Source organism: Strix uralensis, chromosome 1 (assembly GCF_047716275.1).
Source record: "Strix uralensis isolate ZFMK-TIS-50842 chromosome 1, bStrUra1, whole genome shotgun sequence".
NCBI classification, from domain to species: Eukaryota; Metazoa; Chordata; class Aves; order Strigiformes; family Strigidae; genus Strix; species Strix uralensis.
The window spans coordinates 142,126,856-142,138,889 of NC_133972.1; the positions used below are offsets into that span (position 1 = coordinate 142,126,856).

Genomic DNA, 12,034 nt, shown 5'->3' on the forward strand with positions numbered 1-12,034 from the left:
CCCTGTTATGCATTTCAACTTTCAGTAGTAATTTTTTACATTTTTTTTTAAATTAAAGATCTTATCTGTGTTACAAGATGTTCTCTGCTGCACTGCCAAATGAATAGTAGAAAGGGCAATCTTTTGGAAAAATATCTTTTTAAAGGGTTGTACATAACAATAACCACCTGGACTCACTGACTCCAGTCTTAAATGGGTTCCTCCACTAAAACAAACGTGTAGGGGAAGAAATCTAAAAGAAAATCAGGATTAAAACTTTACAAAATTTGAAATCTGTATCAATGACAGTCAAAGTAATACAGGCTGTACATTAAATACTAAATATGACTGCAGGCTGAACTCCTGGAAGTATTAGTAAGACAGAAAGGCATCAAACTAAAAATGAAATGTGGACACTACACACAGATATACACTAAGAATAGCCTATCTATTATAGGAGTTACTCACCACTTTGGACTGGACTCTTTTACTCTTGATTATAACTTTACCAGTTTTAACCATTTGACCTATAAATTGTGCGAGCTTCAAAATGTACTTTAATGTCATAAGAAAATTACTTTTTCCAAAAATTATCAGGGTAACTCCAACCAGAATAAAAATAAATCTGATGAGCTCTCTTTAGTCCACATGCTTTGGATGAGGAACTGAACTAGCCACTCAGATTCAAACATATCTAAATCCTTAGAAGTCTGAAAGCTACACATGCTCAGAGAGAACTAGGGAGTTTAAGCAATAATCACTTTTAAGATCCCACTCTCACCAAGCATATGCCAGAGCAGATTCATTGACTACTCACCTGATACCAGCTCTGGAAACCTGAAGTTTTCACATCTTTTGTTCTCTTACAGCCAACTCTATCTGGCACCAGACTGCATGGAAGATGAAGACGCAAAGTTCAAATGCAATGGAGACATGAGCAAGGAATGGGTTCCGCTAAGAGGAGTACATCGGCTCAGGCTTTTCAGAAAGAGACGAAGGGATATGGTGACAAGCCAAAATAACATGTGGCAGTTGTGAAGAGATGAAGAGGAAGTGAGATTGAACTACAGAGCCTCTAATTTCTTTGTTCCACCATATATTATTAGGAAGTGGAAAATCCCACAGTCTGGAGAGGAGTTATATTGAATACTAAGAAAAAGAATGAATAACAACTAACATCTGTGGGGATTGGTATAAGAAACCTGAAGATGAGAATTAAGTTGAAGATCCAAGGGGATGAAAATATGGAGTCAGAAGAGGGCATGAACAACATATGCCAAGATTCTCCAGTCTTTGCTTTTACACTGTTGACAAATAGTTGTAGAATCAACAGGTAAAGTATTACATCTCACTTCAATATCATAGAATCATAGCATTGTTTGGGCTTGAATGGACCTTTATAGATCATCTAGCCCAATCCCGCTGCCCTCCCCCCCCCCGCCCCCTGCCCCATGGGCAGGGACAACTTTCATTAGATATCCATTCACACAAGTAAACATACTGAAGACCTATGCAGATATCAGAATTGCCACATGACAGTAATTTTTTTCTAGAAAAAGAACAGATTCCACATACTACATCTAAAAATGTGAAAAATCTAACGTTGACAAGTCAAGCGCTCAGAAAACATTATGGCTAATGCCAGAATTGAGAACACTAATACAGTCTTAATTTATCCCCTTATGGCATATGCATTATAACAGCATTATATTATTATAAGCTATTTTTCCCACTTGGAAGGATGCTTTACATTACAATGTTAGTAATGTATTTTTAAGCACAGAAAATGCTACTGTGGGACTATTATTCCTACAAAGTTTAGAAAATGTATAAGCAAGCAATGAAGCTGACAGTGTAAAATGAGAAAACCCAAGCAGGTTGCTATTATAGCATTAAGAAAATCAGACTCCTTTGTACTGAGACAATGCTGGAAGCCCGAAGGGAAAAAAAAAGGAAAATGCATCTGTTCCTACTGACGTCAGGAAGCTAAGGACCAGGGTCTACCCCCCTGTACATTCACAACTTCCATTACCCTCAGCTGAAAGAACTTGTAACTTAGGGAAGAACTGGGTCTTGCGCATAAAAGTCAAAACATCATAGTAGAGACTCAAGTGTCATAAATTATCATCAGTGCATTCTGCAAGTACAAACTGAAACATTGACAGTCCCTGCCTTGAAAACTTGAGTATCCTAATCTAAGGAAATACGCAACCAGCATTAAGAGGAGAATACTGAGAAACACTGGTAGAGGCTGTCTGCATCCAGAGTTTGGTTATTGTAAACTCTGCAATCAGATCACATTACTCAAAAATTCCTGTTGCTTTAGATTAGAAACCATTGTACTGAATGCAGCATGAGTTGTTTGGTTTTTAAAGATTATTCCCTCCCAGATGGTTTGGAAATGACTGCAGATATATATCACTACTTTAAATGTATTTTCTTGATGATGGTTTGTCCTGGTTTCAGCCAGGATAGAGTTAACTTTCCTTGGGCTGAGAGGGAGCACAGCTAGACAGCCGGGCCCGGATCAGTCATTGGAGTATTCCATATCACATGATGTCATGCTCAGTATATAAAGGAGACGCGCGCTCTCTCATTTCCGTTTCCTGGTTGGCGCGGCGGGATTTTTGGTGCAGTTGGGATCACTGCTGGGGGCGGGCTGTGTACCAGTCGCCGACTGGTGAGCAACTGCATTGTATACTACCCGTTTGGACTTATATTGTTACTGTTGTTCTGTTACTATTACTAAATTTTTATTTATTCAACCTATGAATTTCTTTTTTTGTCCCTCCCCTATTTCACCAGGGAGGTGGGGGTGTCACAACCCAGACTGGAAGCCCAGAGAATCGCAAGGGTTCTGTGATGCCCTTGGGTTAATTAATGACACCAAACTGGTGAAATGACACCAAACAACCTGTTAAAATGTTTTACTTGTGGTAGAGAACAATTTAAACTTGGAAAAGGATAATAAGCAATGTGGTCTCTTATAAATCTATAAGAAAGAAAAGAAAAGAAAGGAAAGAAAAAGAAAGGAGAGAAAGAGTCAAAGAAATCCGGATCACCACCCCTGGATCCAGCGTTGTCTCAGGTCCGGTAATCCTGGGTGGTGGGTGCCCACACAGCGAAGGTTCTGTTGCCTTTTTAAGTTCATCTTATTAGCTGATTAGCATACTAGACAAGGAAGGTCAGGTATTCCACAAATTCATCTCCATGAGAGATGAGGAAAAAGATGGAGCATGGGTTCCAGTTGAGTCGGTGGTTGTTCCCCAGCTTTGGTTTTTCCTCTGTTCCCAGAGATCATTAGCAAGGCAAGCTTGATGTCTGGCTTGCACAATAGGGTTTACGCTCAGTCCTTGTCTGCCCCTTTGAGGCTTATCTAAGGAGTCTGTCAATGCAGCTGCAAGGGAGTGGGTGTGCATCCTTCAATACACTCCCGCTTCCTTGGGTGACATTCCTTAGACTAATCCAAAGGCCACAGTTTGTCCTTGAGGTTTTCTGTGTCGATGAATGTTTGAGGCATTTCTTCCTTCAGTTCCTTACGGGGGGGGGAGGGGAAGTAAATGACTGGCCACGTGGTGATTGGCTACCGGCTGAGTTCAAACCATAACACAGTTTTAGTTATAAGAAAGTCTATTTGGGTATTGTTGACATTGTAGTTCCTCTTGCAATGTTATTCTTCATCATCATACTACTTTTGGGTCACTATTTCTGCCATACACATTACACCTCATAAATACAACAAATTGAACAAAATGTGTTCATTTACGTAATTTACTTCATTTACTTAAAGGCATAACAAGCTATAATGGGAAAGAAGGAAAGAAAGAAGGAAAGAAAGAAGGAAAGAAAGAAGGAAAGAAGGAAGGAAGGAAAGAAGGAAAGAAGGAAAGAAGGAAAGAAGGAAAGAAGGAAAGAAGGAAAGAAGGAAAGAAGGAAAGAAGGAAGGAAGGAAAGAAGGAAGGAAAGAAAGAAGGAAAGAAAGAAAGAAGGAAAGAAGGAAAGAAGGAAAGAAGGAAAGAAGGAAAGAAGGAAAGAAGGAAAGAAGGAAAGAAGGAAAGAAGGAAAGAAGGAAAGAAGGAAAGAAGGAAGGAAAGAAGGAAGGAAAGAAGGAAGGAAAGAAGGAAAGAAGGAAAGAAGGAAGGAAAGAAGGAAGGAAAGAAGGAAGGAAAGAAGGAAGGAAAGAAGGAAAGAAGGAAAGAAAGAAGGAAAGAAGGAAAGAAGGAAAGAAGGAAAGAAAGAAGGAAAGAAGGAAAGAAAGAAAGAAAGAAAGAAAGAAAGAAAGCAAGAAAGCAAGAAAGCAAGAAAGCAAGAAAGAAAGAAAGAAAGAAAGAAAGAAAGAAAGAAAGAAAGAAAGAAAGAAAGAAAGAAAGAAAGAAAGAAAGAAAGGAAGGAAGGAATTGAAACAGTGGTCATGACAGCTTAGTCTATTTGCTTTGTAAAAATATCTGCTGAAACAATACTTCCAACATCAACATTTTTAAGTACTGTTTCTTCTTAGTAGAAAGCCTACAGTAATTTTAATTTTGTGCATAATTTGTGGGACCTGAAGTTATTTAATCTAAACAGTGTCAGAGGGATCAGATGGACATTAACGTATTAAAGGGGATAACTAAGGGTTCTTATGATGCATCCTTACATTACGTTTCAATGTCAGCAAGTCTGTTTATATACAGTAGGGTATGCACTTGTTATATTCTCCATGGGAATTGTAAAATAGTGTTTAATATTTTATACTGCACTGCTGGTGACACATGGCAAATGTTTTTTCTGTCATTTTTTGAATGCTTATGTAAAATTTTTGCCCAGATCTTTTGCCAGCCCAAAGCTGGTAAAATTTCGTAAGAAATGTTTATTCATTGTCTTGCTTTCATTTTAATGCAGTCAGAAGAAATCCAGAAAAACCCTGTTAGTAAAGTGTATATTAGTACTTATTTTAATAATAAAAGGAAAAAAAAAGCTTATGGCAAACTCTGATAAATAAATTGGTTATTACAGAAGTATCTGTTGTTCTCTACAAAATAGCACATTGGCTTCCACTGCAGAGACTCCAAAATCATAGAATCATAAAATCATAGAATGGTTTGGGTTGGAAAGGACCTTAAAGATCATCTAGTTCCAACCCCACTGCCATGGGCAAGGACACCTTCCACTAGACCAGGTTGCTCAAAGCCCCGTCCAACCTGGCCTTGAACACTTCCAGGGAGGGGGCATCCACAACCTCTCTGGGCAACCTGTGCCAGTGTCTCACCACCCTCACAGGAAATACTTTCCTCCTTACATCTAATCCAAATCCACCCTCTTTCAGTTTGAAACCATTACCCCTCCTATCACTATCACTGCACCCCCTGATAAACCATTACCCCTCCCTAGCTTTCCTGTAGGCCCCCTATAAGTACTGGAAAGCTGCTATAAGGTGTCCCCAGAGCCTTCTCTTCTCCAGGCTGAACAACCCCAACTCTCCCAGCCTGTCCTCACAAGTGAGGTGCTCCAGCCCCCTGATCATCTTTGTGGCCTCCTCTGGGCTTGCTCAAGCAGGTCCGCATCCTTCTTATGTTGAGGGCCCCAGAGCTGAACGCAGTACTCGAGGTGGGGTCTCACAAGAGCGGAATAGAGGGGGAGAATCACCTCCCTCAACCTGCTGTTCGATATAGTATACAGTTTGCTTTCTGGGATGCGAGCGCACATTGCTGGTGTTTTCCATCCACCAATACCCCCAAGTCCCCCTCAGGGCTGCTCTCAATCCATTCTCCGCCCAGCCTGTATTTGTGCTTGGGATTGCCTCAACCCATGTGCAGCACCTTGCACTTGGCCTTGTTGAACTTCAGGAGGTTGGCATGGTCCCACCTCTCAAGCCTGTCCAGGCCCCTCTGGATGGCCCATCCCTTCCCTCCAGCATGTCAACCGCACCACACAGCTTGGTGTCATTGGCGAACTTGCTGAGGGTGCACTCAATCCCACTGTCCATGTCTCCAAGAAGACGGTTAAACAGTGCTGGTCCCAATACTGACCCCTGAGGAATGCCATTCATTACCTGGACAAAAGCACTAGAATTTAGGAACTCACGAGAAGAACGTAATGTAGGTAACTGTCACATAAGCAGGTCCATAGGACGTAGGCTATTTAGGCAGAAAAAAGTGGATGGGAGATCAGAGTTCTTTTTTATACTCAGTACAACCAATTTTCCTAGTTTCAGGTATATAAACTTTAGAGAAGCCTATATGCAGTGATCCTCATATCTTCTTATGTTCTTGTACTACTTCTGGCTGGGGTAGAGTTAATTTTCTTCATAACAGCTTGTATGGCATTAATGTTTGGATTTGTGATCAAAACAGTGTCAATAACACACAGATGTTTTAGTTATTGCTGAGCAGTGCTTATACAGCATCAAGGCCATTTCTGTTTCTCACACCAGACCACCAGCAAGTAGGCTGGGGGTGCACAAGAAATTGAGCAGGGACACAGCTGGGACAGCTGACCCCAACTGACCAAAGGAATATTCCATACCATAATATGTTCTGCCCAGCAATAAAAGCTGGGGAAAGAAGAAGGAAGGGAGGATGTTTGGAGTCATATCATTTGTCTTCCCAAGGAACCATTACACATGACGGGGCCCTGCTTTCCTGGAGATGGCTGAACACCTGCCTGCCGATGGGAAGTGGTGAACAAATTCCTTATTTTGCTTTGCTTGCACGCACCGCTTTTCCTTTATGTATTAAACTGTCTTTATCTCAGCCCTCGAGTTGCCTCACTTTTACCCTTTCAATTCTCTTCCCCACACCATTGCGGGAGGTCGTGAGCAAGCGACTGTGTGGGGCTGAGATGCCTACCTGAGCTAAAACACAACAGTTCTCCACATAATATATGCCTTCATTAGTAAGACACCTTGTAAATCAGATCCACTTTTACCAACCCTCATGGTCTATGACGTTTTTACCACTGGTACCAAGTGAAGTGGTAAAAAAGATAAGTCAGCTCTTTTCATTAGGAGATTTCTGAAGATCGTAATGCTCATGAAAAGTCTTATATTTCTACATAAATACATATGTGAGCATATCCTTATTTCTACATAAGTATACACTCACGTATGTTTATGTGAGCAAGAGTACGATGAAGTATTTCCTAACAGGAAAGCTTCAGAAAGTTCCCACAAGCTGTTAATACTGCTATACAATCTATGGCATAGATTTTTGATGCATTAAATGCCTAGGTAAAATTGAAATGAAAAGTAGGCCCATGGGAGTTTACCTTACTCTGCCTCTGAACATAGACCAAGAAATATACACACATTCCCTAAGTTACAGACACACTGAAGTCAAACCCAGAGGCAATCTATGAAGTGATCTTCTCCACTTTACTGTTAAAATTCATAGCTCATGTACACATGCATACTTGTCCTGTTTACACACTTCTTACAAATTATTCTGTGGATGCACTTGATTCTTGCCATTTGTTCTTATTTTTCAAATTAGCGCATGGCTGGCCACATACTTACTATTTGGCCACTAGATCTAAGTGTTTTCAAGTCACTGGTTAATTGCAAAGAACAGCTTTCTGTAAAGCTATTTGTTACTTGTAATACACTTTCTACTGAGAAGTGTCACCATAGCAAACTCAAACAGTTAAGCAGAGATACAGACAGGACACCAAAATTCCGTATGTATACTAGCCTCAATTGATATGTGATAAAAGTACGTTTTCATTTCTCAAAACTTATGACACCGCTAGCTCAGAGTCATCCTAGGATCATCTAATAGTTCTGAAATTTTCCTTCTTTTCCTTTGTGAATCCCAGCTGAAGAGTCTCTAGTGTATAGCTAAAATTTTTGGCTTTTTTCCATTAAAACTTCATCCCAGTTCTCTGATTTTACTCCTCATCTGGTCAGTATGTTATTCCAAACATCCTGTATATTGATAGTGTTTCTTATCCAAATTTAATTCATTTACACTCACTTGCCAAGACTGCTACTGAAAATGCTAAATAAAATCAAATCTAAGATTACTTTTTTTTAAATGCTACCCCTAAGCTTTCTCCAGAATGACATCTTGCCTTCACAAGACAACTTGTTGCCATCCTTCATATTCCTAGTCTCTTACATGTACACTGTATCTACCTTACACCTGTCCCTATATTGTGCAGTTTATCAAATGGATTCCATAGTAAAAACATTCCTGAATTTCAGTGTTGCATGCTACCACCAACTAGCTCATGTAACTGGTATTTCCTAGGCCTCTTCTTATTTTTTAAATACTGGTACTGTCTGATAATCTCCAGGAATAGGGGATCACCTTTGACATACAAAAATTTCTTCAGACTTTATACCATACGTTTTCTGTTACATTTAGATGATTTACTCCTCTGACTTGAACACACTCTTCTGATTTTAATTTCAGTGTGAAAACAATAACATCCAGTTGTATACATTCATTCATTCATTCATTCATTCCCCTTCATTGTTTTTCCTTCGCTCCACTCTTTATTCCAACCAGCAATCATCAGGAAAGCAAAGTATTCAGTTTGAGGGAGAGAGCCTAGATTTTTCACCCCATCCTCACGAAAAAAGAGCTTAACTTCTTATTTTCAGGATTTCTTTACATTTTTACAAGTGATGCATCTTTTACTATTATTTATTTTCATGATCTAATTTAATTTGAATGTTGGCAAATCTCACCTTACCCTTGCTATTTCTAACCTCCAAGCCACAACTTTCTCTTCATTTCTTGGTTGATAACCTACATCTCATATCTTATGTGAAGTCACCCCCTTTGCAGTTAAGTCTGGAGTTCCTCCTTATACATTGTTCTCACTTACTAACGAAATTTCCAAGCTTTCCCCATATTCAGCTGTTCAACTGATTTCACCAACTAGTTCCTTCTATCTTCCCTACAGTGTATCCTGTTAAAGCTGAAATGCTTAGATTTCAATCAATTTGTATTTATATTTGCATTTATTTTAAACTGATGGAATCCATGATTAGTAAATTGAAGATTATATTCTCTGAGTAGAACAGGCTCTCTGAATGTTGCTAAATGATGCACACCTACACATCTTTCTACTAAAATCAAATTCTATAGGTGTCTTGCCCATGCATCCTTCCTTTTTTTTTGTAATTATGTATATTGATGAGAACAAATTAATACTCTTGGGCCAGGAGCATTTACTTCTCTTGAATCTGGAATTTACTGATACCAAAGAAATAGAATATTATATTTCTAATAAAAGCTTTATTTTATTTCTAATTAAAGCTTTATTTATCTAATATAATTTATAATAATAATAATTATTATTAATTTTACAAAGATCAAGGATTTTCTAGTACACTAACCATTTAGTGGGTTGTGTTAGGAGTTGCTGAACCATGTAGCCCAATAGAAGAGGCTGCCGTGGCTCCATTTTCCTAGGTCTAGTCAGTAGCAAGTCTGAGCACATATTCCTAATAGGCACACAAACACATTAGGTATGTATACAAAAATATAGATATAAATATGCACATGGCCAACTGCACAAATCAACATGGATACACTCAAGCAAACACAGATGGCATGAAAGGTGCAATCCGGTCCTTCTCTCTGGCATGGGTCCCTATGACCTGAGGTGTGACTCTTGCTGCTGGCACCCCCCCACCCCCCCAGAGAACAGAGAGCCCTCTCACCCAGCAAAAGAGTTAGAAATAGAGTTTAATGAGAAGACAGGAGAGACTGCACTGATCAGGCGCAGGGTGTAGCCAGACAAGCGTAGTGACCACCAGCTTGTTTACACAGAACTAGCCCTATTTACCTCCTCGTCCCAGTATTTTCCCACACTTGCTCATTCCCATATCACCTTGATCCCTCCCTTTCCCCACCTTTTGTTCTTGCTCTAAACATCCCATAATAAGCCTTGTACAATCCCAAAATGCTCTTCCTATTATACATCCCACAATGCATCCTGTACCCCTAGGCAGTATCCCCCTCAATCCGTGACGCGACACATAGAGCTTTTTGGTTGACTGCTGGGTGTGCATCCCCAGCCCCATGGGGCTGAGGCTCCCCTGGACAGCCCTGGGAGGGCTGGGCAGGGGCTCCCTTTCTCTGACCCGGTTACTGGGGCTCCTCCGCCTGCCCACGTGCCGCTGAGCTCCTATGTGTATGTGGAGATGAGCCTTTAATCACCTAACCTAACACACTGTGAGCAGATTAAATATCACTGTTGAAATGCTGCCAGTGCTGCACATCCAGGTCTTTAATGCCAATCAACAGAAGAGGTTCAAGGCAGAGAGTAACCTGGAGCAGCCCAAAATTCGTGCAACTGTCAGACTGCACAGGTACGGGGAATCAAATCAAAGACATTGGCACAGTTAAAAGCCTTACTACCATAACCACTATACAAATAAATGCAATGAATTTCCAAGAGGGAACTTCAGCTCAGAGTTTTTATATTTCATCTGAGAGACAGAGATTAAGATCCTTACCTTAAGGTGATTCCTCTCCCCTTTTCCGCTTTCCTCTACCACTACAGGCAACCTTCCTAGACAACCTTACAGACAACCCAGGCCACTGAAGCAGCTCTTCTCCTGTTTCAGACCTGACCACCATGGACAACGTCAACATTTCCAACTCAGGTCTACTCCAAAATCTTGCTGAGTCACCACTTGGCTACCGGGTCAACAGAGCAGGTACGGCACCTTAGAAACACCTGTGCTCACTTTTGTGTTTTCCTGGGAGCTCGTCCAGCAGGACTTTTCCTGACCAGGAACGACCCTGCCTTGATCATGAAATACGAAGAGCTCTCAGACTACGATGATTTGGTGACCCAGACTGCCTGGTGTTATTTATGCAGCAACATAGCTTGTCCTCCACATGGGATGAGCTTGTGGGATTGTAAACTGTGACAGGAATCCAGCCTTCTTTATGAGCCTGTCAGTTACCCAGCACCGCACAGCACTCTGTAACAAAACCAGACAAGCTGCCTACTAGTGGATCTTAAAAATATCAGGAGGCCCTTGGTAAGGGAGAAGTGTGTCCCGATGACCTTGAACGCAGTGCCTTTCCTCTGCTCTTCCCTCCCAGACACAGAGCAAGAGCCGCTGGCGAAGAGACTCCTCTCCACCCCAAAAACAGCTGCATTTTTTAGGGGCACAGGCTGCTGAGCGCTTGGGTGCCCTGAGGCCGGGAGAGGAGAGGGGAGAGCTGGGCGCCCCCACACCAGCACGAGGGATTACAGCAGATTTTCCTTCAAAACAGGGAGACACACACAAAGCTCTCCCGGGGCGAGGCCCTCCCTTGGCTCCGGCCTTACAGCGGTGCGGGAGCCTGCCCTCCCCCGCTCCTCGCCGCTTAGCCCCGTACGACCGGGTTGGGCAGAGCGGCGAGGCCTCGGTGCCGGACACTGCGGGGGGGGGGGGGGGGGGCGGCGGCGGCGGCGGGAGCGGGCCGCGCGCCGCCGACCGTGGGGCGGGAGCTCCGCGCTGCGCGCAGCCCGCTGAGGGGACTCCCGAGAGGGGAAGGCTGGCACGGGGCGGAGCGGAGCGGAGCGACCCATCCTTCCGTCGTGCCCGGGGAGGGACCCCCGACCCGCAGCCGCGCCGCCGGGGGACCGTGCCATCCTTGGCGGCTTCCCGGGCAGCGGGGTGCGTGTGGTACTGCGGGAGTGTCGGCCCCATCGGGCGGGGGTGGAGCGCCAGGGCCCCGCGGAGCTCGGGCGGCCGGGCGGAGGGGCCGTCTCCCTCTCCGCGGCGGGAGCGGAGTGCGGCGGCCCGGGGAGGGGGCGGGGAGGATGACTTCATGCCGCCGGAGCGCCGTGAATTTAGGAGCAGCAGCAGCTGCCGCCGCCGCCGGCGGGATGTGGAGGTGAAGTGACAGCGGGAGCTGCCGCCGGCTGAGGGAGGGGCAGCGCCGGGCACCCCGCTCCGCTGAGCCCAGGGGCTCTGGGCCGCCTCGAGCAGCCGCTGCGGGAGGGAGAGAGGAAGATGCGCTGAGCCGGTCGCTGGGAAGGTGAGGGGGAGCCGCCGGGGGCGGGCGCGGGGGCGGGCGGCGAGCGCTGCGGCGCTGCCCGGCTGGGGAGCCGCGACGCTGCCGCT

General features: G+C 43.5%; 1 protein-coding gene across 2 annotated transcripts in view; it reads left to right on the forward strand.

The window, feature by feature from the left end:
* The first annotated feature begins 11,415 nt into the window (after positions 1 to 11,415).
* PKIA (cAMP-dependent protein kinase inhibitor alpha) overlaps positions 11,416 to 12,034 on the forward strand; it is a 48,414-nt gene continuing 47,795 nt past the window's right edge. Inside the window, exon 1 of one of the 2 annotated variants that reach the window (XM_074883260.1) lies at positions 11,416 to 11,584. The gene's annotated coding sequence lies outside the window, so the exon portion shown is untranslated. Of the gene's footprint in view, positions 11,585 to 11,730; positions 11,949 to 12,034 lie in introns of those variants that run through there. The other variant, XM_074883250.1, reaches the window with a different exon arrangement.